This window comes from Cupressus sempervirens, chromosome 5, assembly GCF_028749045.1.
Source record: "Cupressus sempervirens isolate cs-2001-9-10 chromosome 5, ASM2874904v1, whole genome shotgun sequence".
Lineage (NCBI taxonomy): Eukaryota > Viridiplantae > Streptophyta > Pinopsida > Cupressales > Cupressaceae > Cupressus > Cupressus sempervirens.
Window position 1 is genome coordinate 1,059,513,237 of NC_143122.1, and position 18,895 is coordinate 1,059,532,131.

The window sequence follows — 18,895 nt, forward strand, 5'->3', positions numbered from 1 at the left end:
TATATATATATATATATACATATACATATACATATATATACATATACATATACATATATATACATATACATATACATATATATATATATATATGTATATGTACATATATATACATATACATATACATACAAAACAATATTGTTTTAATTAGCTTGAATATATATATAAATACAAAACAATATTGTTTTAATTAGCTTGAATATTAAAATTCCATTAATATAAAATAATATAATATATACATACATATATATATATACATATATATATGTATATGTATATATATATATATATATATGTATATGTATATATATATATATATACATATACATATACATATATATACATATACATATACATATATATACATATACATATACATATATATATATATATATACATATACATATATATATGTATATGTATATGTATATATATGTACATATACATATACATATATATATGTATATGTATATGTATATATATGTACATATACATATATGTATATATATGTATATGTATATGTATATATATGTATATGTATATGTATATATATATGTATATATATATATATACATATATATATATATATATATGTATATGTATATATATATATATATATATATATATATATATATATATATATATATATAACAACATTTAATATAAAAAAAAAATTATTAAATCAATTTATAAAATTGATTCATAACACAGTGCTTTTATTAATAAAGGGAAGCAATTAATAAGGTTTATGAAGTGATTATATCACTGTGGCACTATAATAAACAAAAAGCGTTGTGCAGCCCCCGTACCCTATCGTAGGGCCTGCGATAGCGGTAGGAGCAACCGCTGACCGTAGTCTTTAAAGGTGACGGGGGCAGGGGGTGGGTAAACCCACCCCTCCCCAATATAATTATTTTTTAATAATGTTTCTTTTAAAAAAAATGTTTCCTCAATGCGGATTTTATAAAACGTTTTTATACTATGCGATTCGAATTTTATTAATAAAATTTCTCATTGCGATTTACACAAATATATACATATATGTATATATGTGTCTATATATATATATATATATGTATATACATATATGTATATATATATATTCATGCAATTTGTTATCAAATATTATTGTAATTTTTAATAAATAAATAAATAAATAAATATATGTGTAGAGAGAATGATAAAGGGCTATTAGATGCACAAGAGGCAACAAGCTTAAGACTTCAGGGGAGATGGAGGACGAAGGAGCGGAGCGCTATATAAAAAAGAATCTAGGATAAGGAGATGGATGATGGGATGGCAAAAGCTGATGTAACAAGATTTCAAAGAGTCAGATTAGCGGAAGATGGGTTTCAGAGATCCCTAGGACTAGGATTGTGGATCTCGAAAGATGAGGCTTGGTGGATTGATTGGATTGGTGGATCTCTAAGACTAAGAGTGATGATTGATTCAAAGAGATATAGTTGCACAAGCTAGGGTAGGAGAGATAGATTCTGGAGATGGATGGGGGATAATGGAGATGAAGGGATTCTATTGAAGCTTTTTGAGCGGGGGGATACTTGAAAGAGAAGTACCGCCATGTAGTTGAGCACTAGATTTTCTATAGGACTGTTGGTTAATTGCCAAGGTTACCGAGAACATCAAGGCCTTTTCACCAACTGTCCATAGGACTGACAGACTAACTCAAAACAAAAATGCAAGGATTGCCCTAGCATCACACATGAATCTCGAAAGAGTCAGAGTGGAACCGACACTGGGTAACCCACAAGCAGAAAAGAAAAACAAATGAAAGACCTGATCAAGACCTTATGCTCAGATTGCCCCATTCACAGTATACCATGATATGGAAGATCGTGGCAACCTTGACGAGGGAAAAAAAGGATTGCTTGGAAAAGATACTTCAAGACCCAAAAGGGAAGATTCTAAATCAAAAGAAAGCAAAAATTCAAAAGAGAACCGTTTGCAAATGAGATGGGTAGGACGAGGTACTAACAGACCAAGATCAGACATGAGGAAAGCTATATCCTACAAGGATCTATCAGAGAGCACCTAAGATGATGGATCTGGATGAGTGATGCGACTGGCAAGCTGAACTAAGAAGGATAACACTTTGGTGACAGGAGATCTAACTAAAGGATGCAGTGGAATAGCTAACCAAGGGTTGTGCGATGTGTGCAAGATGCTGATCAAGGAGGAACTAACATGAAAGCTGGATAGATACAATGGTGCTAAGCTAAAGAGGATGTACAAGATGACTAACCAAAATATGTTACAAATGTACAAGGTTGTGTTCATGTTTGGGTTTTGTGAGATGGAAATGTTTATGAAGGGTGGGATGTCTGCAATAGTTGATAGGCGGATAGGTAGATGGTTTGCAAAAAGCTTAAGTAAAAATGGGATTCTTTGTGTGCATGTGATAGGATACAAACTAGGATACAAGATTTTTTACAAGCTGGAATATGGTACAAGCTTTGGACAAGATTCAGATATACAAGGTATGGTACAAGATTTACAAGGTATAATACAAGCTTTGGTACAAGATTTACAAGCTGAGGTACAAGATTTACAAGCTGTACAGGAGGTATTTACAAGCTCCATTTAGATTTTGGATATTTGGTTGGAACACCAAAGGAACAAGCAGGTGTGTTATGGGATGGTGGGTGAATGGATGAGGGATAGGATAGTGATAGATAATGGATTAGTCTTAGTACACAAGGCACCTGAATTACCAAGTTTTCACCAAGGTACCTATCCAAGGCACTTGAATTGCCAAGTTTTCACCATTGGATGCTTATTTCTCTTTACTATTTTTTTTTAAAATTTTTTTTCAAAAGCTGGGTCTACCAAGGATCTTCAAGCATAGAACCTCTTGAGATGAATGATGTTAGTAGGATCATTCAAGATTTCTCCTTCTGGTGTAGATAGCTGATAGGCTCTAGAGCCAAAGGATGCAGTGACAACATAAGGACCAATCCATGTAGGTTCAAACTTGCCTTTCTTTTTTCGATATGCTTGGACTTTCATGTTTTCTTTGAGGACCATGTCACCCGGCCGAAAGTGTCATGGAAGCACCTTCTTGTTGAAATTCCTTTGGAGACGAGTTTGATAGACTGTGAGATGATCATAGGCTTTTTGTTGCTTCTCATCTAAGAGATCTAGCTGGGTGAGCCGAGCTACTCTGTATTCTTCATCTGATATTTGCCCTTGCAAAGATATGTGCAAGGAGGGAAGTTCAACCTCTATAGGTAGTACTACTTTAGCACCATAGACTAGGGAGTATGGAGTTGTGCCTATGGATGTACAGAAGGAAGTTCGATAGGCCCATAGGGCTAGATTTATTTATAGGTGCCAATCATGGCCGGAATCATTGAAAACTTTCTTTAGGATTTTGAGGAGGGTTTTGTTAGTTGCGTTTGCCTGGCCGTTACCTTGTGGGAAATATGGGCTAGAAAAGCGGTGATGGATGTGGAGGGAAGTGCATAATTCTTCCATGTTGAGATTTTCAAAGTTACCTCCGTGGTCGATGAAGATGGTGGATTGGATGCCGAAGCGACAAACAGTGTGGTACAAGATGAACTTGGAGACCTGAACTCCTGTAGCTGAGACTAGGGGGACTGCTTCCACCCACTTAGTGAAATAGTCTATAACTATTATTATCCATTTATGTCCATCAAATGAGAGAGGTGTGATAGTTCCAACTAGATCAAGGCCCCAACAAGCGAAAGGACAAGGTGGTGCAATAGGCTGTAGATCCTGTGCTGGAGCGTGCACAAGATTTGCATGCTGCTGACATGGGAGACACTTTCTGACAAAGTCACAGGAGTCTTCTTCAATGGTAGGAGAATAGTAGCCTGCTCAAAGAATTTTTCGTGCTAGGATAATACCACTCATGTGGGCACTGCAAAGTTTGGAATGTACTTCTTTTAACACCATCGCAGCCTCATTTTGGTCTAAACATCGAGCGAGAGTATCGTGATAACCCCGACGATATAGGGTACTAGCTATGATAACATAGCGGGATGATTTTTGGATTAGGTTTTGGCGTTGGGTACGTGTGAGTTGAGGGGATATGATACCATCGTTAAGGTAAGCGTGAATCTCATGGTACCCAGGGGATTGGGGACCAACCAAGATACAAACATGGTTTGAGTCATCATTCGCATAGGCAGGTGTGAGGAGTTGCTCGACTAAAAACTCATACTGTGTAGCTGCTTGGGGAATTTCCAAGAGCGAGCCAATAGTAGCCATAGCATCTGCTGTTTTGTTCTGCATTCGAGGCACTTGTGTAAACTAAAGCTTTGTGAAATGCGGGGTTAGCTGATCAACTAGCTCTTTGTAGGGTAATAGCTTTTCATCTTTAGTTTGATATTCATTTAGGGCTTTCTTGATGATGAGCTGAGAATCACCAAAGATTTGTAACTCAGTGATGTTCCATTCTATAGCTATCTTTAATCCTGCTATGAGAACCTCATATTCAGCTATATTGTTGGTGCTAGGGAATTGTAGTTTAAAAGCTTTTGGAATGTAATCTCCTTGAGGTGTGACCAACAATATTCCTGCCCCTAATCCATGAGATGTGTATGAACCATCAAAATAAAGCTTCCATGGGGGCTGTTCTTCAATTAGGCACATATGCTTATCTGGAAATTCTGTGATCAAAGGATATGCATCTATTAGAGGTGCATCAGCTAGGTGATTTGTGATAGCTTGCCCTTTGATTTCCTTTCTATCCACATACTGTATGTCAAACTCGCTAAGGAGCATAACCCATTTGGCCAAACGACCTGTAAGTGCTATTCTGGAGAGCATATACTTGAGAGGGTCGATCTTGGAGACTAGTTGGATGGTATGACTTAGCATGTAATGGCGAAGCTTTTGAGTTGAGAAAACAACTGCCAAACAAGCTTTTTCCATAGGAGTGTAATTGAGTTCATAACAAACTAGGGTTCTATTGATGTAGTAGATGGCTCTTTCTCTGCTGTAGTCATCAAGCTGTGCTAGAAGTGTCCCTAGAGCAATAGGTGTTGCTAATATGTACAAAATTAGGGGACGACCAGGAACTGGTGGAACCAAGATAGGGGGATTGATGAGATACTGCTTGAGATGGTTGAAGCTGCACTGACATAAAGGATCCCACTTGAAGTTCTCATCCTTCTTCAATAAATGTGAAAATGGTGTACACTTATCTGCAAGCTGGGAGATGAAGCGCTGAACGGATTGAAGCTTCCCCTAAAGAGAATGAAGTTGTCACAGTGTCTGGGGAGGAGGCATGTCTAAGATGGCTTTGACCTTCTTGGGGTCGATCTCTATACCTCATTTAGAAACTATAAAGCCTAGAAGCTTGCCAGATGTGACCCCAAAGACACATTTCTTGGGATTCAGCATGAGATGATATTTGGCTAACCTATCAAAGACTTTCTCCAAGTCAGCAAGATGATGCATGAAGGTATGAGACTTGACCAAGATATCATCCACATAATCCTCCAAAATGCTATGGATGAGATCATGAAAAATGGCTGTCATAGCTTTTTGATAGGTAGCCCCAGCATTCTTTAGGCCAAAAGGCATCATGTTTTAGAAAAAGGTTCCCCAAGGGGTAGTGAATGCTATCTTATGCTAATCCTCTTCTGCAATCTTGATTTGATTATACCCAGAAAATCCATCCGTGAGGGACAAAATTTCATGTCTAGCTGTAAGATCTACAATCATATCTATGTTGGGCAAGGGAAAATCATCTTTTGGACAAGCTTTGTTAAGATCTTTGAAATCAGTGCAGATTTTGATCTCACCGGAAGGTTTAGTGACGGGGACCATGTTGGAGATCCACTCTGAGTAGTCGATAGGTCAGATAACCTTAGCAGCTAACATTCTTTCTAATTCAGCTTTGACCAATAATGCCACCTTGGGGTGCATTTTTTTGAGCTTTTTTCTGACGGGCTTGATCTTTGGATCGACTGCAAGATGATGAACTACAAGCTTTGGATCAAGCCCTGGCATGTCCTGATATGACCATGCAAATCGGCCAATATTTTCTCTTAAGACCTCAAAGAGGAGATCAGCTTGGTCTTGTGATAGGGATGTAACAATGTGAACAAGCCTAGGGATCTCTGAAGAACCGATGTTGACTTCTCTAGTATCTTCAATTAGAATAGAAGATATCTCTGGTCAATTATCTTAAGGAGGTAATACTAAATCCTCATGTTCTTCTTGTGGCTCTAGATTTCCTTGCTAAGGAGTTCTCTTCGCTGCCTTAGCTAGTCCTGGATTCACCTTAGTTCCAATTTTGGGTGTATCGAAACTAGATTGAGGATTTTCTCCAAAATACCCCTTGGGATCTAGCTTATAGATATAGGCAGAATCTGGCTTTGTTTTCTTGTGAGGTGTTTCAGCTCCCATGAATCTCAAAAGCGCTTCCTATGATATGAACTCATCAATGTGTATGATGCTTGGTTGGTCCCAATCTATGAGTTGTGGATGGGCGAGTGGTAGGTCAATGAGGTGGATGGATAGTTCCTGGAGAACAGAGTCTCCAAGGGAGATTTGGTCTACGATATCGTCATAGGCTCTCTTTTCAACTTTCTCAAGAATGTCTTTGATTTCGACAAGGTCACGGTGAATGTTCAAAAAAGCGTGACCGTTCTCATTGGTGCCCCCAGTTGTGGGTATGCCAAAGCCAACACCTAACTTCGATTCCCACTTGTATGCATCAATGGGGCACTGCATGCCTCTTTCTTTTGGTCCTAGACCACCACCTTGATAGTTCCATTTGTCAGTGATGAGCTTATGTTCTTGGGGATACTTTTGGCTGAAGTGATCAAGGCATGCCTGATTTCTTTGAGGTGCATCCTTATGTAACCAATTGTTGATATCCAGAGTGAGCTCCTCGTGAAGAGGGATTTTTGAGGATACAAAGGTTGTTGGGCCAAACTGTTTGTATCGAGGAGGTGGGATCTCCTTAGCTTTGTGATATGTCGGTCATCCATGGGCATGTGGATCAAGTGGGAGTGCCCCGACAACAAATGCATCTGATAGACTATACTCTCCACAGCCTTTGTTATTGATCTTTACGGTAGATAAGGTGGAGGCAAGGATGGTTTCTGGGTCATTACAAGTGTGGGATGAGCTGGCAATGGCTGTGCTGATATCAATTCCAAGGAAATGGTTTGTATATGAGGCTTCAACCGCATTGCAGTAAGCAAAGGGTTTTGGATCGGCATGGATGGTTACCTCAGTGCCCTGATGCAAAAATTTGACACACTGATGGTAAGTGGATGGAACGGCTTTCATGGCATGAATCCATGGGCGATTGAGGAGGATGTTGAATGGTAGGTTTAGATCAATAACATGGCAGAGTGTTTCTTGGATGACTGGCCCAACCTTGATTGGTAGCAAAATAGTTCCTTCTGTAGTTCTTTCCAAGTTGTCATAAGCTTTGATGGTGATAGCCTCACTGATGATATCTGCCTCAGTATACCCAGCTTGTTTTATGAATTTTAGGGTGCAAATATTCAAGGCTGATCCATTATCTATCATTACTCTTTTCATGCCAAAATTGGATACCATGATGGCTATGCGAAGCGGAAGGGTGTGATCTAGCTCGACCATGGGTATGTCAGTGGGTTTGAATGATAGGGCACATGAGGATGAAAGGTGTCCAACAAGATTATGAAAATCAATAGCATTGATATCAGAAGGGACACGAGATTCTATGAGAGCACTGTCAAGGATGTTCTTGTACACAGGACTAGTGCGAAGAAGGTCTAAAATGGAGATTTGGGCTAGCATGTTCCCAAGGTGTTCCAAGATATTGTACTAGCTTTTTGATGGAGCTGATGGTGCTAGTGGAATGGGTGGGCCTGCGATGTTAAATTGCGCTCTTCGAGTGGTGACTGCACACTCATTGTTTGGTCCTTGGATATTGATAACATTAACAAAAGGCTCTTTCTCAGATATACAACCTATAAGGCTACCATAGTCTATATAGGATGAAGTGTGGTCATTGTTCTTCCCATGCTGTTGGTTTGGCTGACGGTTGTTGGTGTTGTTGTTGTTGGTTTGGATAGGTGCTTTTCCAAGATTTTCGTTGTTGTGTGGAGGAAAAGCATTTTGATAGATTTGTAGGCCTGCATTGGGAGAGGTTTGGGCACCAACAGTAATTTCCTTTTGATCAATGAGGTCCTGCACATAATATTTCAGTTTCATGCATCTGAGGGTGGTGTGACCTTTTACCCTATGAAATTTGCAGTACTCATTATCTTTGTACCATGCAGCTTTGGATTGGTTTGGGTCGATTTGTTGGGTAGGAGGAAATTTGATGAGATTTTCCTTGACTAATTTCTCAAAAATGACATCCAATGGCTCACCAAGGGGTGTATAATTTTTAGGTGCAGGTTGGAATCTGGGCTTTTGTCCTGCAGCTACATTGATGGCATTAGCTTGAGTGATAAACCCTTGGAAGTTGGGTCTTGGATTGTGGTTTTGATAGCTTTGGTTATTCTGTTGTTGGTAGTTGATAGCTTGCTGATTGTTTGGTTGATATGGTGGGTTGGACTGGTTGTGAGAAGGACCAACAATATTCACATATCTGGTATCAGTGACGCCATCTGTTGCAACGTGCTTGTTTTTGTTCCAATACCTAGACTTGTCATTGGAATGTGATTGATTTTGGTTGGCTTCCTTGTAAATCTTGACCACACCATCTTTAATGAGTCCTTGTTCAAGGATCATTCCTTTCTCTTTGATGTCTTTGTAGGTATGTAAACAGTTCATGGTCATGTGGTGAGCTAAGCTAGGATGGGCATTATCAATCAATATTTTCACCAAATGGCGCTCTGGCAAGGTGCAAGATATGCGGGTGGTAAGGGTTTGCCATCTTTACAGATATTCGGGAAGGCTTTCTCAACCTTTTTGCTTAGTGTGGACAAGATCAACTACTGATAGCTCTGTTTCAACAAGATGGGCATATTGGGCTACAAATGCCTCAGATAATTCAGCAAAATTTTTAATTGTGCCATATGGTATTCTATAAAACTATTCAAGTGCTGGTCCGGCCAAGCTTTTGGGAAAGAGACACAAGAGGAAGACATCATCGTATGCCACTTCTTGGTAGTGCATGTAAAATTCTTTGATATGTGTGACAGGGTCTCCTTTTCCTCTAAATTTGTCAAATTTGGGTGTCTCAAAATGCTTGGGAAATGGTGTCATGGTAATGGCTCTATCAAATGGGTAAGGACACACATTCTCAAACTTGAAGGTTTTTGGATCATTTCCTTCCTGGATGTTCTTCAAAGCTATCTTCATGGCTTCCCATTTTGCATTAATGGGTGATGGCTGGGGTGCCCCCAATGTAGGAGTGCCCTGAGGTAGATATGTGTTAGATGGGGCAATGGAATATGGATGGCTTTGAGGTATGGGCTAGTAAGGATTGTACATGGCTTGGGCAACTGAATGGTGGATGATGGGTTGCTGAGGTGGAGGTGGCACATATTGCTGCATGTGTTGCGAGGCTTGCTACTGATATTGGATTTGAGGTTGGGATTGAGGAACATAAGTTGGCTGTGGGATAAGTGGATTGCTTTGTGGAGGTAAGGTATAAGATGGTTGTGAAGCTTGGGGAAAGGATCGGGGAGCTTGTGGAACTTGGCTATGGATTTGAGGAGTTTGACCAATATATGTGGGTTGTGCCCCCATTTGGGAAGGTGTCTGCATGGAAAAAGAGGCCAAGTAATTGGTAGTTGGTGGTGGTGGATTTCCTCCTAGAAGTGGCATAGAAAAATAGTTGGTAATAGGAGGTAATGGATTAGTTGGTGGTGGAGGTGGTGGGAATTGAAAGCTAGGAAATGGAATTGATGGGGTTTGATAGCTTGGTGGTTGGATTTGAAAGCTTGGTAAAGTGATGGCAGGAGCTTGGGTCACTTGAGAGCTTGGCAGAACATTGGTAGTAGCTTGTGGGGTGCGATAGCTTTTTGGAGTGAAGGTAGTAGCTTGTGGATTTGTGGCTGATGGCACTGAGCTCCAAGGACCTAGTGGAAATGATGGAATTGTGTTCTAAGCTGAGGTAAACAAGCTGGGGGTGATGAAGGGTTGGTTACTTGGCCCCATGGGTGGCATCCCTATTGTGTATTGCTGAGGTTGGCCAAAGATACTAGCACTGGTTTGGGAGATGGGTGGATTTGGAAGGCTGGGTTGGAGAGCAGCAACATCAATAGTGAAGGGAGTGAATGGTGAGGTGTTATGGGCAAAGGGGGTTTGGGATGAAGTGGTATGGACCAATGGTGGAGTGGTGGTGGTTGGATTGGCTTGTGGAAGGGAGATTTCAACTTGAGTGGAGGCTAGTATTTTTGGGTTTGTCAGATCATATGGGGTGGGCCGAGGCTCTTCTTTTGGCATATATTGAGGATAATTTGAATCATAAGAGCCTATGGGTGGTGGGAGTTGTCCAAACAATGGGTGATATGGCTCTGATAGGGGAGGAGGTCTTCCAAAGTCAAAGGCTCCAATGTTGTCCCTTCGAAAGTTAGCCATGATTGTTTCCTTGTTTTTGTCTATAATGGCATTCACCAATACTGCATTCCCTGGTTGGTTCATGAAAGCTTCAATGTTAGTAGGTGATGGTATGGTGTTCTCTGAGCTGAAGGATGGTTGAGTGCTCAAGGGGAGCGATGCTGTTGGATCCAAATGATAGGGCTCCATTGTTTCCTTCTTCTTCTTACCTAAGAAAGTGACGGGTGACATGAAAAATGCAGAATGTTTCTGATGCAGGAGCATCTAGAGGTATAAGGGCAATCCTGTGTCACCCAAAAAAAAAAGTACTTAGAATTAGTTTTTGTTTCATGTGTTTTCATTTTTGGATACCCTTTTGGGCCAAATAAAGGTTCCAACTCTCACAGTTCCACTATCAGTGTGTTAGAAAATTCCAAAAAAATAGGAGCATGCAATTTGGCCATCATTTTGGTGACCTAGAAGGTGTGAATTGGCTAGATGAAGGTAATTGTGATTTAGAGCATTCCAAAAAAAGAATCAGGTCAAAAGGCCCCACGGTTTGAAAGTTATTGTAGTTTTTCAAGTTTTGGAGACCTCCTAAGAATGCTTCAAAGTCAAGTTAGGGGCATTAAATGACCTTGAAAAGGGTCAAAAAATGGAGGATGAGCGAAGCTCGTCCATAGGGCCATAGAGCACTTTGAGAGCTTTTTGAAAATGTAAACAGTTTGTCAATCGGAGCTACGGTTCAAAAGTTATGCCTCCCAAAAGTTCGGTTACCATTTCTGGATTCTTCTAGATTTGCACCGACTTCCAATGCAGCTTCTGGAACCTTCTATTTGGTCGGTGGATGCCTACTAGCACTTTCTAGAATGTACTCCTAGTCCTTAACCCTTCGGGGTCTATTTAAGGAGATTTCTGGCATTGTAAAAGGCAGTTCGGAGTGGAGTTTGAGAGGAGGTACTGAAAGGAGAAATTATCTCCAGATTTATGCTATTGTAAGCCCTTAGGGCATGTTTTGAAGATTATTTTCTCTGTACTATTTGTAGTAGCTTATTTTATTAGTTAATATAATTTTCCTTTTCTATTGTGTCCATTTTGTTCTTGGGTTGTGTCCCCATCAAGTGGTATCAGAGCCAGTTTTCTTGAGTGTGTAGACAGAACGCTGACTGTGAGGCAGTTTGCACCAGGACTGTGTGGTTGTGGGTTTGAGTTAAGAAGATGCCTCCATGAAGAGAGTGTGGTGGAAGGGCCAGAGCTATTAATCTCGAGGAGGTTAGAGCCCTCCAAAGGTAGGTGCAGGCATTGCAAGAGGAGCTTCGTAGAGGAGCAAATGTTGCTGCAGGTGACAACAATGAGGATGACAATGAAGAAGTAATGGGACCAGAAGAGGAATTTAACAGGGAAGTTCTGAATCATGCAGAGGAAAGGCTTTTTAGGGCCATTACTAAGTTTGGGAAAAGACCCACAATTGAAGTGGGTGTATTTTCAAGAAATCTGAAACCAGATGAGTTGATCGATTGGATCAATGAACTGGAAGAATACTTTGAGTATGAGGATATCAGGGACCCAGATAGGGTTAAGTTTGCAAAGGCCAAAGTGAAAGGCCATGCCAAAATCTGGTGGCAAGAGGTTCAATTGGAAAGAAATAGAAGAGGAAAGGAGAAGGTCACAAGATGGGATCGCATGGTGGACAAATTGAAGAAACAGTTCATTCCTGTGGACTACGAGCTTGATTTGTCTAAGAAGATGCATGGGTTAAAGCAAGAAGGAAGATCAGTCCAAGAATATACAGAGGAATTTTACCGACTCTTGATTAGAGCGGGGCATGCAGAAGCAAATAAGGAGAAGGTTGCTCGTTATATCAGTGGGTTGCGACCTAGCATCCAAAAGGAATTAAGTCTGGTAAGAATGACCAACGTTGAAGAGGCATACCAGTTTGCCCTACGAGTTGAAGAGAAGCTAAATAAAAGGTTTGAAGGAAGAAAAAGAGGGCGCGATCAAGGAGGAAGGGGAAGTGGTAGGTCATTTGGAGGCCGCAATGAAACCCAAAAGAAAAATGAAGATGAGGGTACTAGCAGGAACTAGAGGAATGAGGGTTTCAACCGCTCCCATAACCAAGACTTCAAAAATCAGAGAGGAAGAGGTAGAGGACATGGAAAAGGAAGAGGAGGCTTCCGTGGTACCTATTTCCATTGCAATGAAGAAGGTCATCGTGCCTTTGAATGCCCTCAATGAAAAGGAAGGACAGATAGGAGAGCTGACGGTCAAGCTAGGGTTGCTCATGTGGATGAGGATGCACAATCATCACATTCAGAGGATGCAGAAAGAGGAGAGACCTTGGTAAATGAAAGAGTCCTACTAAGTGGTGAGATTGAACCAGGACAACGGAGGAGTTTGTTCCATACCAAATGCAAGTGTGAGGATAAATGTTGTGATGTGATCATTGATGGTGGTAGCACTGATAACTTGGTATCAGAAGAGATGGTCTCTAAGCTGAAGCTTAAGAGGGAGAAACATCCCCAGCCCTATCGGATTGCTTGGGTAAAAGATGATCATAAGGTCTTGGTAAGTGAACAATGTTTAGTAAAATTCAAAATTGGAAGTTACCATGATGAAGTTCTCTATGATGTTATTTCGATGGATGTTTGCCATCTATTATTGGGTAGACCATGGCTATTTGATAGACATGTAGTGCATGATGGACATGCAAACACATACTCTCTAACAAAGGATGGAGTTCACCACAAATTGAAGCCCATGAAAAAGGAAGGTGAAAAGGTATGTAGCAGTGCTAGGATTTGTCTTGTTGATGGAAGGAAGTTTTTAGATGGCATGAAACATCAACATATGTGCTATGCTTTGATTCCTAGGAAAGATAAAGAAGGTAGTAGTGAAATACCACTTGAAGTTTCATATTTACTAGGGGAGTTTGGAGATATTATCTCTGATAATGTTCCAGATGGATTGCCACCAATAAGGCAAATCAGTCATCAGATAGATCTGATTCCAGGAGCTAGTTTGCCTAACAGGGCTGCTCACAGGATGACTCCTACTGAAACAGAGGAGCTAAATAGACAGGTTCAGGAGCTATTGAGGAAGGGCTTGATTCGAGAGAGTTTGAGTCCATGTGCAGTACTTGCAGTACTTGCACCAAAGAAGGATGGATAGTGGAGGATGTGTATAGATTCTTGAGCTATAAATAGGATAACCATCAAGTACCGGTTTCCTTTGCCAAGGATGGATGACCTTATGGAATGCTTGAGTGGAGCTCAGTACTTCACAAAGATAGATCTGAAGAGTGGTTATCATCAGATATGAATTCGAGAAGGAGATGAGTGGAAAACAACCTTCAAGACCAAGGAGGGTCTTTATGAGTGGTTAGTCATGCCCTTTGGATTGATGAATGCCCCAAGCACCTTCATGCGGCTCATGAATGAGGTACTTAAGAAGTTATTGAGAAAATTTGTTATTGTCTATTTGGATGATATTTTAGTTTTTAGCAAGATTTTGGAAGAACATTTACTGCATATTCATAGTGTCCTTGAAAGGCTAAGGGAAGAGAAACTATTAATTAATCTGAAGAAATGTATCTTTGCAAAAAGGGAGTTAGTCTATTTGGGATTTGTTATATCACCTGAAGGTCTCAAAATGGATCCGGAGAAGGTAAAAGCCATCTTGGAATGGCCTACCCCAAGGTCTGTTACTGAGGTAAGATCATTTCATGGTCTGGTTAGTTTTTACAGGAAGTTTATTAAGAATTTCAGTGGCATATGTGCACCCCTAACTGATACAATAAGAGGGGATAGAAAAGAGTTCAAATGGACTGCAGCAGCTGCGAGAAGTTTTGAATTGTTGAAGAAGAAGGTAACAAAACAACCAGTGTTGCCACTTCCAAATTTTAGAAAGGTTTTCCAGGTGGATTGTGATGCTAGTGGCAGGGCTATTGGGGCTGTATTAAGCCAAGAAGGTAAGCCTATTGCATATTTTAGTGAAAAATTGAATGATGTAAAGAATAAGTATTCTGTTTATGATCAAGAGTTCTATGCAATAGTTCAGGCCTTAAAGAAATGGAGGCATTATTTATTGCCAAAGGAATTTGTTTTGTATATTGATCATCAGGCATTACAGTACCTAAATAGCAAAGGTAAACTGAATCAGAGGCATATGAAGTGGGTAGAGTTCTTGTAGAGTTATACATTTGTGTTGAAGCATAGAAGTGGAAAATCTAATAGGGTTGCAGATGCACTAAGTAGGAGACAGTTGTTGCTCACAGTAATGCAGGTTGAAGTAGTTGGGTTTGATGAACTCAAGAATTTGTACCCTGAGGATCCTGATTTTGCTGAAGCATGGAAAGCTTGTAAAGAACCTGTTGCTATACATAGAACCAAGTGGCTAGACTATTTGATTCAGGATGGCATGTTGTTCAAGGGTAGTCAATTGTGCATTCCAAGGAGTTCCATGAGGGAAAATCTGATTAAGGAGAAACACAGTGGAGGGATGGCAGGACATTTTGGTCGAGATAAGACCATTTCCATTCTTAGAGAACATTATTTTTGGCCTCAAATTTCACAGGATGTGAAGAAGTTTGTACAGAGTTGCCAGGTTTGTCAAGTTGCCAAGGGGTTTAGTCACAATACTGGCCTATATCAGCCAATGCCTGTTCCATCAAGGCCATGGGAGGACATAAGTATGGATTTTGTTCTTGGATTTCCAAAGACACAAAGGGGTAATGAATTAGTATTCGTGGTGGTTGATAGGTTCTCCAAAATGGCACATTTCATTCCATGACACAAAACTCATGATGCTGTCCATATTGCAGACTTATTTTTCAAAGAGGTGGTAAGACTACATGGTCTTCCAAGGAGTATAGTTTTTGACAGAGATACTAAATTTGTGAGGTATTTCTGGAGGACATTGTGGAAAAAGTTAAGAACTGACTTGAAATTCAGTTCCACACATCACCCACAAAATGATGGCCAAACAGAAGTGGTAAATAGAAGTCTGGGCAATTTGCTGAGATGTTTAGTTGGGGATAAGCCCAAGGGATGGGATTTGATTCTACCACAGGCAGAGTTTGCTTATAATAACTCTATAAATAGGAGTACTAGAAAATCACCATTCCAAATTGTATATGGGAGTAGCGCAAGGACTGCACTAGAGATGAGGAAGATAGAGCAAGGGGAGAGGACAAGTGCTGAAGCAGAAGAATTTGCTGAACATATCAAGCGTCTACATGAGGAGGTTCAGGCACACATTACCAAGATGAATCAAGAGTATAAAGCTAGGGCTGATCAAAGGAGAAGACATAAGGAATTCCAAGTAGGGGATCTAGTCATGGTCCACTTACGAAAAAAAAGATTTCCAGCTAGTACTTACAACAAGCTGAAAATGAAGAAATTTGGCCCCTGCAAAATTTTGAAGAAACATGAGTCAGGAAATGCATATGAGGTGGAGTTGCCAGATGATATTCACATTTCTCCCATTTTCAACATTGCAAATTTAACAAAGTATCATGATTATGGTGTAGATGAGGTGTCGGAGCCATGTCCGATTCCTGCTTCTGAGAAGGAGGAGATAGAAGACATTCTAGATCATCGTGTGGGTAGGAGTACCAGAAATAGGCAGTATGAAGAGTATTTGGTGAAGTGGAAAGGATGGCCGATCAAGGACTCAACTTGAATTTCAGCAGCTGAAGTTTCCTATTTGAGATTTCCTCTACCATTCATAAAGTGACATGGTCACTTTTCAATCTACCCTGGGTGTCTGATGCAGGAGCATCCAGAGGTATAAGGGCAATCCTGTGTCACCCAAAAAAAAATGTACTTAGACTTAGTTTTTGTTTCATGTGTTTTCATTTTTGGATACCCTTTTGGCCATCATTTTGGTGACCTAGAAGGTGTGAATTGGCCAGATGAAGGTAATTGTGATTTAGAGCATTCCAGAAAAAGAATCAGGTCAAAAGGCCCCACGGTTTGAAAGTTATTGCAGTTTTTCGAGTTTTGGAGACCTCCTAAGAATGCTTCAAAGTCAAGTTAGGGGCATTAAATGACCTTGAAAAGGGTCAAAAAATGGGGGACAAGCTAAGCTTGTCCATAGGGCTATAGAGCGCTTTGAGAGCTTTTCGAAAATGTAAACGGTTCGTCAATCAGAGCTACAGTTCAAAAGTTATGCCTCCCAAAAGTTCGGTTACCATTTCTGGATTCTTCTAGATTTGCACCGACTTCCAATGCAGCTTCTAGAACCTTCTATTTGGTCGGTGGATGCCTACTAGCACTTTCTAGAATGTACTCCTAGTCCTTAACCCTCTGGGGTCTATTTAAGGAGATTTCTGGCATTGTAAAAGGCAGTTCGGAGTGGAGTTTGAGAGGAGGTACTGAAAGGAGAAATTATCTCCAGATTTATGCTATTGTAAGCCCTTAGGGCATGTTTTGAAGATTATTTTCTTTGTACTATTTGTACTAGCTTATTTTCTCAGTTAATATAATTTTCCTTTTCTGTTGTGTCCATTTTGTTCTTGGGTTGTGTCCCCATCAGTTTCCTAGGTATGAGATGCAACAATGCTGATGGATGCAAAAGGGGAAGGCTTTTCTATGCAAATGATTTCCTAGGTTGAGGAAAAGCTATATGAAAAAACCTAAGGAGGATTGGGTTGGGGATTCTAACTTCAAATATATGTTGCCAAAGCACGAAAGGTCTGCTTTCCTATGTGCAAGCTTGGTGGTGATTGTGTCAACTTAAGGATAGACTGATGATCCTTTAGGAAGAACATGAGATTGACCACTTGTGGATCCCAACTTTTAGCTCAAGGTGATGAGGTATGACAAGTGACAAAGCTAAATTACCCTAGACAAAGCTCTGTCAAAGGGATAACCTTGGTGAGATTGATGGATTTGGAAGATTTTAGGAATGGCAAAATTTTGGCAGGGTGACAACAATTTTGAAGGCTTGGATGTGAGATTTTGATTTCTGGCTAGATGGTTTGGTTCTAAATGAGATGAATGAGCTAATAATGCTTAAGGGGATAACTTAAAATGGTTGGCTTTTCTACAAAGATGACTCTAAAGTGAAGCTTATCCAAGAAGATGTGGAGAAACAAGGGGGTCTAATCATAGAAATCATGCCTAGTTGGTAAGGCATAAGCAGGATTAACTCCTGGATTTTGGCTAAATTTGATGGTGCACTCTAAATAGGCCTCTTGAAGGGTTTCATCAATAGTTTTGTCCTCTGCTTTGTGTAGTTTGGAAATTCGAGGACTTGGTGTTAGTTCCTTTCTCTTGGCTGAAAGTTCTTGGTATGCCTGAGATGGCTTGAGTTTAACTTTGTAAAACTTTTGTTTGGGTTTGGGTTGCTCTGACATCAATTCCTGAATCTGCTTAGCTTTGAGAGATCTTGGTTGTTTTTCTTCAACTTGTTCAACTTCTAGAATAGGTAGTGACTACGCTAAGTGTGCCCTAATCTAGGATTGACCAAGTTTGGAAAACATGCATTCTATAAGTAAAAGACCAAGCAATAGATAGAAACAACCAGATAGAAGTTTTGATTCCCAGAATGTGATTCTTGTGCCAAAGAGTGTGTGTGTTCTACAAATGTTTCGATCAGTCACTTCAAACACATTAAAATCCTAGATGGTTGCCTGCAAGGCTGACAGTTGGTTTAGCTAGGGAATCCTCGATATACCCAAGATACGTGAGGCCCAAATCCATAGATGAAACCAAAAAGATGTCACACAGCCGAGAGGAGTGGTAACCCACTTCTCCTCTTTCACTTCTCAAGGGTATAAAGTTCCTTGAGGCTTAGCCCGAGTGACAAAATTTTGATTTCAAGAGAGGTGTCTTTGGATTCACCTCCCGATCTTTATACTCCGCCAGAACGCTGGAGTTGAGGTCGTCCCAAGGGGTGATGAAATCCCCAAGAAGGCCTCCTAAAAAGAAACAAAGTTTTGGATCCTAATCTTATGCACCCAAGATGGCCTCAAAAGATGACAAGGGGACAGAAGACTTGGATGACCTTGGGCTAAAAAACACACTTGTTCTTTTTCCAACTGACTCTTATGTGTGTTGATCTAGACTTTGCAAGCACTCATGTTTAAGAGACAATGTTCAATTCCAACTTTGAAACGCGCCAACAAAGCAAAATTGAGCGAAGAATGAATACAAGAATAAGAGTTAGGGTCAACAAAAAAGTAAACCCGCGCACCCGGAGGCCCTCCACGTCAAGTATCGATTAATTTTCTTTAAGGCATTCAAGAGTTGGTGTGATTTTGTTTTTAAGCCCAAAAAAAAGATGTGTGAGACTTGATTGTCAAGCGTTCGCTCGGAGGCCCTCCACATCAATAGTTGTTCAATTTTAGTGCCCAAACTTGAAGTGTGATCGATTTAATCTAGAGTTTTGGTCATTTAAGAATTTTGATAAA